This window comes from Gossypium arboreum, chromosome 11 (assembly GCF_025698485.1).
Source record: "Gossypium arboreum isolate Shixiya-1 chromosome 11, ASM2569848v2, whole genome shotgun sequence".
Lineage (NCBI taxonomy): Eukaryota > Viridiplantae > Streptophyta > Magnoliopsida > Malvales > Malvaceae > Gossypium > Gossypium arboreum.
Genome location: NC_069080.1, coordinates 21,687,084 through 21,697,355, shown reverse-complemented (window position 1 = coordinate 21,697,355; position 10,272 = coordinate 21,687,084).

The window sequence follows — 10,272 nt, the reverse complement described above, 5'->3', positions numbered from 1 at the left end:
GTGAATTCAGGGCCCTGGTCCAGGGTCTAATGGACAACAAGGAGCTAGAGTTCTTTGAGTTCACTGAAGGAGAGGACGTGTGCACCGCAGGAGTAGGGTCGGTAGAGAAGGTCTGTGAGGCTAGTTGCCTCGTGATAATTATCTCACGGCCAAGGATCCTGGAGCAAAGGTTACACTAAGAGTCGTAACCCAGAAACCCGTTTCTTTTCCTTATAAGGATAGCCAAAGAGTGCCTTAGAACTATAACTGCAGTGTGACAATCCCGGGAGAGGAGGGCCCGGTCAGCATGCCAATTACAAAAGACAAGCATAAAAAAGGGAAATCCTTGATGATCGAACCGAAAAAAGAAAAGCCAGAGCTACTTGTTAATGAGTTGGTAGCTGAGAACGAAGCTAAAGAATTCTTAAAGTTTCTAAGGTACAGTGAGTATAGTTTCGTGGAACAACGACACAAGCAGTCGGCTCACATATCGGTACTGGCTCTGCTCTTAAGTTCAGAGATGCACTATAATGTGCTAGTGAAAGTATTAAATGAAACCTATGTCGCTAACGACATTTCGATAAACAAGCTAGACCACCTTGTCAGCAACATAAGCGCCGATAACTTCATCTCTTTTAGTGATGATGAGGTACCGCCAGAGGGCATGAGATCCACCAAAGCTCTGCACATTACCACCCACTGCAAAGGGTATACATTATCAGGGTACTAATTGACAATGGATCGGCACTGAACGTCTTGCCCCTGTCCACATTGAATAAGTTGCCTATAGACAGCTCTATTATGAAGACATGCCAGAACTTAGTGAGGGCATTCGCCGGCACTGAAGGGAAAATAATGGAAATGATTAAGGTACCTCTTCTGATTGGACCAAGCACATACGAAATAGACTTCCTAGTGATGAACATCATGTCTTCTTATAATTTTTTATTAAGGAGGCTTTAGATTCACTCAGCAGGGGCAGTACCATCATCATTACATCAAAAGCTAAAGTTGGTGACAGAGGGCCTGCTGATAATAATAAACACGGAGGAGGACGTTATAGCATCCATTACCAGTGATGCGCCGTATATAGAAAATGATAATGAGGTAATAGAGTGTTCCTTTCGGTCATTAGAATTCGTATATGCAACTTTCATTATCGAAGAAGGCAAGGACCTAATGCTAAAAAATTTGAAGCCACGAGGATGAGCTTGCAACTAACAGTTGGAAAAGGGGCATTGCCTGGAAGGGGATTCAGGAAATATCTCCATGGACTGGTTGAAGTGCCAATCTTGGCTGACAAATGGGATCGCTTTGGCTTAGGGTATTGGCCAAACACAAAGCAAAGGAGAAATGAGTTAGAAAGGAAGCAAGCGAGACGAAGAGCAAGATTAAATGGGGCAAAGGTCAGATGGGAGCCGATGACCTTCCCTCATATATCCAAAACATTCGTGTCAAGAGGAGTTATCCATCCTGAACTGAAGATGACAAGAGAAGGAATAGTTGAAGATATGATGAGAAATTTGAGCATCAACACCATATTTGAAGAGAGAGTGATGGAAGAAAACTTATTGGGTATTCGTCCTTATGAGCCTGGGAGTATTCTGAACAACTAGACTATAGAAGAAATTCCTGTAGTTTTTAGAGCTAATACAGAGTAATGATTCAAAACACACTTGTTGTTTTAAGCCTAAAAACAATAAGAATCTTTTGTGAAATAGGCTCATGTTTAAACGTCTTTATTTTTAATAAAAATACTCATGTTTAAACGTCTTTATTTTTAATAAAAATGTACTTTTGTGTCTCATTCTGGGAAAATATTCTTTTATTCTCTCATTTCATTCATAATCATGCCATACAAATAAGCCACTATTAGATTCATTCTTTGGATATTCTTTCATGCCTACAATAGGTCTCCAGATATTAATAACACGAGCGACGCTGCTACGGACCCAGAATCTCCTTTTGAGAGAGATATGTGTTTAGAGGGATCTTAGGATTTTGAAGATGACAAAGACTGTGAATTATCTCCGGCTTTGCTAAGGATGGTAGAACGCGAAGAGAAACAGATTCTACCTTATAAAGAGACAATTAAGAATGTAACCTTGGAAGAAGGGAAAGATGTGAAAATTGGAACTTGCATAACATAGGAAATAAGGCAGGACCTTATTAAACTGCTGCAAGAGTTCAAAGATATCTTTGCATGGTCGTATCAAGACATGCCTAGGTTAAGCGCTGTTATCGTGGTGCATCACATTCCCATAAAAGAAAACTGCAAGCCAGTTCAACAGAAGCTTCGAAGGATGAGATCCGATGTTGCATAAAAATAAGGGAAGAGGTCAAGAAGCAATTTGATGCTGGGTTCTTACAAGTGGTTAATTACTCAGAATGGGTAGCCAACGTTGTCCCCGTCCCTAAAAAAGATGGAAAAGTGTGGATGTGTTGAGATTACAGAGACTTAAACAAGGCCAGTCCAAAGGACAACTTCTCACTGCCTCACGTCGGCACTTTGGTAGATAACACGACAGGTTACTCACTGTTCTCCTTCATGGATGGTTTCTCTGGGTACAATCAGATAAAGATGTATATTGAAGACATGGAAAAGATCATTCATAACCCTGTGGGGAACATTTTGCTATAAGATGATGCCGTTCGGGTTAAAAAATGCAGGAGTAACGTATCAAAGAGCCATGGTAACCTTGTTTCACGACATGATGCACAAGAAAATCGAGGTTTACATCAACGATATGAACGCAAAATCCCGAACAGAAAGGGAGCATGTACAGGTTTTTAGGAAATTGTTCTTGAGGATGAGAAAGCTTCAGCTAAAGCTCAATCCAACAAAATGTACTTTCGGGACTAGGTCAGGAAAGCTGCTCGGTTTCGTAGTCAGCGAAAAGGGAATTGAGGTCGACCCCGACAAAGTCAAGGCTATACAAAAATTGCCTCCGCCGTGCAATCAGAAGAAAGTTTGAGGTTTCCTAGGAAAAATAAATTACATCGCCTGGTTCATTTAACAACTAACTGAGAAATGTAACCCCATAATTTGTCTTCTTAAGAAACACAACCCAGGTGTGTGGGATGATGAGTGCCAGAAAACCTTTGACAAAGTTAAGTAATATTTGTCCAATCCCCCAGTACTAACGTCTCCTAGTCTTGGTAGGCCACTGATACTGTATTTGACAGTATTTGACAAATCAATGGGATGTGTGCTCTGCCAACACGATGAGACGGGAAAGAAAGAAAATGCGATATATTACCTCAGTAAGAAATTCACTGAGTGTGAAATGAGATACTTGCCAATTGAGAAATTATGTTGCGCCTTGGTTTGGACAACTGGAGATTGAGGCAGTACACGTTGTGCCATACGACTTCGTTAATCTCAAAACTGGACCCTCTAAAGTATATGATGGAGTCAACTGCTTTAAGTGGAAGGATGGCCCGATGACAAATTTTGCTTTCCGAATTTGACATAGTCTATGTGAACCAAAAGGTTGTGAAGGGGAGTGCAATAGTAGATTTTCTAGCTAGTAGAGCTCTAGAAGATTACGAGTCTTTGAACTTTGATTTCCCTAACGAAGATCTAATGTATGTGGCAACTATTGAAGAGGGCATTCCAGAGGATCGTCCTTAGAAATTAAACTTTGACGGAGCGTTAAATGCTGTTGGCAACGGAATTGGGGCAATCTTGATATCCCCAACGGAATTGGGACTCGAACTACTAACCTAATGTATATAGGCAACTCACCTACAAACATGATACCACTTGATTTATGTATAATCCATTTATAGTCCATTGCTCGACAGATGACATTTTGAAGAGTTCTCTCTGTAACAACCATTTTTTAGTAGTATCAAAAATAGTGGTTTCGGGACCACAAATCTGATGAGTAAGCCAGTATTGTTGTTTAATATTTATGAGTCAATTATAATATTATATTGAATTCTAGTTTAATAATTTTATAAATTGAACAAATAAATAAGTAAAAGTGGTTCAATCCAAAAGTCAAGTGGTTTTTGGAAATGAGGTATTAGGATCTTATTTTCGTAATTTAAGGTCGTAAACAATTTTATTAAATATTTACAAAGTCGTATTATAGGTGAATTGAAGTTTGGTTTGGTAATTTTGACAATTAATTGCTTAATTAAGGTAAAATGATTAAATTGTAAAAGAGGTAAAAGTTAATCGCTATTGATTTAAAATAGTAAAGGGACCAAAATGGAGATTAAACCATGGTAAAAAAAGTCCAAGCTATGGTGGATATGATCAATCCATTAGCTTTTGGGCTATTTTCTTATTAGGTCCTAACTAGTTTTGGGTTAAATTGAAATTAAACTTGTTTAGTTAAAATTTAAAATAATTGAAAGACCAATTGTGTAATTAAACCTTCCTTAGAGGGTAATTATACCATATACTTATATTATGGACATTTATCGACATGAGTTAGTAATTTTATAAGTTATATTAAAGGGAAATTTAGTGAAAAGTTAGAATGTAATTAAACCTTCCTTAGATGGTAATTATACCATATACTTATATTATGGACATTTATGGACATGATTTAGTAATTTTATAAGTTATATTAAAGGGTAATTTAGTAAAAAGTTAGAATGTAAGTTAAATTAAGGAAAATTTAAAGATAATATCAACATTTTCTTTTCTTTTTCGTGTAGAAAGAGCCGAAATACCTAGAAGAAACTAGAGAGAGCTTCGGTCAACTTTGGTCCTTCAATTTGGTGAGTAAACCTCGCCCATTTAGTTATTTTTATATTTTTCAGCCCGTATTAGCTTGATTTATCTAACTCAAGAACTAATTTTTAAAACTGTAAAATGTTAAGAATTATTCCATTTATGAGTTTGAGTTGTTCTTGAAGTTTTATGTTAGATTATTAAGCTTGATTGTTAAACAGGACTATTTTGTAAAATGATTTTTGGTGAATTTAATGTTTAAGGATTAAAATGTGAAAGTAGTAAAAGTACAAGGACTTCTGATAAAACAAAAATTATGGGCTGTAGTGAGGCACTAGGTAAATTGGTTAAACTTACTTTTCATTGAAAATGGTTAAATTACGTATTTTTTACTTATGGACTAAATTGCATAAAAGTAAAATGGTAGGGATAATTTTGTAAAAATATCAAAAAAGACTTAATTGCATAAAATGAGTTAAGTTTGATGCTAGAAGTTGATAACTGAATGGAATTATTATTTTAGATTAAGAAATAAATCGATCAGACTCAAATCACAAAAAAACTAAAGTAACGGATTAATCGTTGTATCGACTTTGACTTCGTTTTGGTCAGGTAAGTTCATTTGGATTAATTAGTAATACAATTTAAATGCTTGTTATATAGACCTAGTTATTGAATGTTGATTAATGAATTAATGCTTGTACATGGAAATAAAATTAATACGTTATTATCACTTGATCAGTGATGAAATGCCCTGAGCTGGATGAACGTAGGATAGAGTACAATTGGTATGCCAACAGGTTATTTGTGCATGGTACGGGATTGGTATGAGATTTGACGATGATTTCTATATATCCTCTGTTTACTAAATATATCGAGGTCCTGCATTTGTTGCGGACTATCGAGTTATATTAAAGTGTTTATCTGGTGTGTTACGGGGGTAGACGTTAGGCACTTGGTGCCGAGGTGTGTTTTCGATTGGATTAGCTCGTATGAACACCTAGTTTGTTCTGGATGGTTAACCTTGTACTCGTATTCGTATATCGTTCATTGGACAATGTTTTATTCATCATTGAATGTTATTGAAGTGTGAGAAATTGATTTGTACTATTGTTGAGCATTACTCACTTTTTGTGAGCAGTGATTGTGACAGCCCTAATTTGACCCCAGTCAGGAAGTGGTTTCGGGACCACAAAATCGAGTTATAAAAAAATAATTAAATGCTATATTCTGTGCTTATTATATGTGAAAGTGTATGTGTGAAAATTTCATGCTTTAATATTGTTATTTGTGAGTGAAATTATTTAAAAATGACTTATTTGAAAATTTGTGAAAATATGATAGGTTATTTTAGTAGTGTCCAATTAATTAATGATGTATATTAGTGGGTTTGCATGTCAAATTCCCCACTTTAGTAGTAGTGGCTGGCCATGATAATGATGATAAGCAATATGTATTATGTAATAATATTATATAATGGTAATGGCTTAATTTATGAAATAAAAAAAATTAGTAAATTAAAAAGATATTAGAAAAACAAAAGAAAAACAAAATGCTTGTATCATCTTCTTCCTTAGTAGCCGAATATTAGAGAAAGAAAAAGGAGGAAATAGCATTCGGTCACTTTGAGCTTGAAATAAGGTATGTATTTCATGATAATTTTTGAAATTGCTGCATATATTAAGCTAGTTACTAAGTCCCTTATTTAGCCCATGTCAAAATTTTGAATTTGTTGGTAACATGAGTATTCGGCTAAGGAAGATGTTCAAGGAAATGGTTGTTGTTTCATGTTATTTTGGATGAATAATGGTAGATAGGTGAAGTAGAGTCTAACAAATGAGCATATATGTGCATTAGATGCTAAATGGGAAAAATCGGCTAACATGTTGTGTGTTATGGCCGAATATGAACTTGGATAATATTGAGTATGTGCTTTGAATTGATGGAATGGAGTGGATGCTTTAAATGTGTTATGAACAATTATATGTTAAATTAAGGTTTGCTAAATTACTATTGTCATTGCCGAATATGTGCTAAATTAAAGAAGAATTTGTTTTTGAATGTTTTAAATGATTTAGATAATTATAAATAAAGTCGAAGCTTGGTAAAATTGAATAATTGTGGCCTAATTGTTTAATGTCAATTGGCTATTATGGTGAAATGCAAATGTTAATATTTAGTTGCTAGTGTTTATATGTGTGTTAGCCGAATTTGAACTTGAATAATGATTTGAGCACAATCTGTTGTATTGAGATTATGCTTAAGTGAAATTATAGATATATATATATGATGAAATTGATTGGTGATATACATGTTTAAATAATATGAATGCAAAGAGTTGTGAAGGAGTAAATTGTAGTAAATCAGCTTGGGACAGCATCTATAACGTGAATTTGGAAAAATCACCATAAATTGTGGGAAGGGAGTTAGAAGTTGAATAAATTATGTAATTAAATCTTAATGAGTCTAGTTTCAATTGAAATCAACGAGAACATATTTTGACTTCTATACAATTAGAAAGTGGATTCGTAGTAAAGAGTAGTCAGATTAGTCAAACAGTGAAACAGGGGAAACTTTAAGAAAAATCTGGTATTGTTTGGCTAAACTAAAAATTTTGAAATTTTATGGATAAAAGATATATGAGTCTACTTTTAGGGAAATTTTACGGCAAGTGATTTGGAGTTTCGTAGCTCCAGTTATAAATAATTTAGTGACAATTGCTCAGGATGACAGCTTATCGTGAATCTGTGAATTATGTGGTAAACATTGATAAAAAAATTTTGTTAATGAGTTGCTTAATGTTTTCTTATAAAATTACTATGATCAAAATGTGTGATAGTCGAATATATATATTATATTTCCGAAGTAATGCTTGAATAGTCGAATAATGACTAGTTTAAATTTTTGAATCCAAGCTCAAGAGCAAAGAGGGTCAAAGTTGGATAGGGGAAAAGAGAAAGTAATTGAGTAGCCTTTCCGCAACCGTTCAAGTATATCCGAGGTAAGTTTTGAATTGTCATATTTAGTACGTAATTGATAATATCTTGATATATGTATGATAATTGTACTGAGATCTACTGATGCTATTCGAATATAGTTATGTGACAAATATCTTATGTTTAAGGCTTAAAGCCGAATAGACATTAGAAGATGAGTTTGGAAAGTAAAATGGACATATGTTCTCATGTATGTTATTGAACCAAAGATTATATGAATGGTGCCTATGTTATGTTATTATTTGAATGGCATAAATGAACTATGATTGTGAGATGTTTTGTGAATTGAATTCTCTTGCAAATAAGTATGCATGACACTCAGTGATGAATTATATCCGGACTTAAGGTCCGCAGGCTATATGCTGGAATTATGTCCGGACTTAAGGTCTGCAGGCTATATGCTGGAATTACGTCCGGGCTAAAGTCTCGCAGGCTTCGAGCTGGTATTATACCGGGTTTAAATTCCCGCAGGCTTGTGCTGGTATTGATTTCAAATCCTAAGACCTGATAGGCTTAACGCCGGTAAGTTAAGTAAGACTACAAATTGAATGTTTGCAGAAATCCATCGTCAAGTAGGTATTTATACATTTAAGATGTTCAGGTACGTATTACTTACTCATCGGTGAATTGATTTCGAAGTGAAGCTTTAGTATCAAAGAAGAATATACATATATATGATTATGATTGATTGTTATATTTGTAGAAATGAAAATGATTTGATCGGTCATGGTATATTTGTAAATGAGACTACTTGATGTAAATGCATGTTTTGATTTTTGATAAGACTTTAATTGTTGTAATGTTAAAAAAAAAAAAAACCTTACTAAGCTTTGAAAGCTTACTCTGTTCTTTATTTCTCTGTTTTATAGATTGTTGATTTTGGCCACCGACTCGGGGATCGTTACCAGTTCATCACACTATCGATCTTTTTGGTGCAGTGGTATTTTGGACTCGATATGGCATGTATAGGCTAGGCTGATGATAATTATGTTTTGTATCTGTAAATATTTTGGCCATATGAAAATGGCGTATAACTTAAATACCAATATGTATTCAGCTCGATCTCTGTTTATGCTTGTTAACAATGTGAATGAAATAATTAAATGTTTAGCTAGGTAATACCTCTTAGCCTCAATCCGGTGATCGGATTCGGGTTAGGGGTGTTACAGTGATTAACAGGAACTCTGTTAGTAACCTTGTTATTTGAATTATTATTTTAATTCAGGTAGCTTTATCGTTTGATCGATGAACTTACTAAGCTTTATGTAAGCTTACTTGTGTCTTTGTCTTTTTCTTTGTAGATTATGTATTTATGGAAATCGGGAGATTGAATCAAATTGAAGAATCACACTATCTGAGAATCTTTTGGTAGAGTTTGAGTATAACCTTGGCTTATATGGCATGTAATAGGCTAATGGTGGATGTTTCGTGATAGTCTTAAGCACATATGTGGTATCTTGATGTACTTATATTATTTTTGTGTCAAGTAGCTATTTGAGGCATGTATGCTTAATTTGTGAAGGCATGAGTGGTGAGTGGTTGATGCTAATCAAGCATAAATTGTAAGTTTTGTCATTTGATGTGGTATGTATTGATGGCTTAAAAGTTTAGCTTGATAATGATTTGTTATGTGATTGAAATGTGGTGTCAGTAGTGGCACATTGGTTAGACACATAGGATGGATGATTTACTTTAATCTGAGTGGTTTAAAATGCATTCCAAAGTCTTATGAACATGAGTGTAAGTGCATAATTAGGTTTGTAAGCATTTGGATGTGAAATGAGCATGTTTTGGGACATTTTTTAGTACATATGATCGTGTACCTTGAATGTATTAGGTGCAGGGTTTACACGGGCTAGTATACGACATACGATGTGACCGTGTGACCCATGTCAGTGAGTTACATGGCCTAAGCACACGGACATTTGGGATAGCCACACGGACATGGTTTAAGCTCTATCATACGGCCTGGCCACACGGTCGTATGACCCCTGATTTGAAAATTTTCACTTTTACCCTAAATCTTCTATTTTGTCTCGAATTGGTCCTCGATTATTCCTAAACTATTTTAAAGGCCTCGTAGGCTCGATTTAAGACCCATAAGTGTAGTTTTTACTCCAATCTAAATTATTTATAAAATTTTGTTAATTAATTTGGAAACTTGATGCTATCTGTTATTAATAGTTCTGAATCGTCCAATAATACTTTGTAACCCTAATTTAGCAACGAAAATGGGTTATGGGTGTTACACTCTCGGAGTAAACTCCTTTAAGATTTACTGTTGAGTATGTTTACGAGGACTTCTTAGCATAGTCCCAGAGAATTCCCCCAATGCCTTTAAGAATATTTACAAACGACACCATCGACGTTGAATTTAACAAAACAATAACCTAGAGGCTTCCACTGGATCAGTTGCTTAAGCTCACTTCATTTCCTAAGGGGCACAAAATTGTTTGAATCTATAAGAAAATTGATAAGAATGAAACTAGAGGTAGGAAGATGAAAGCAAAAACAGTGAGAAGAAAAGGAGAAGAAAATTGATTGAGAAATTGTGTACATAATAGTTTTTTCCTTTTATAACCACCCCTACCCAATTACATCTAGATA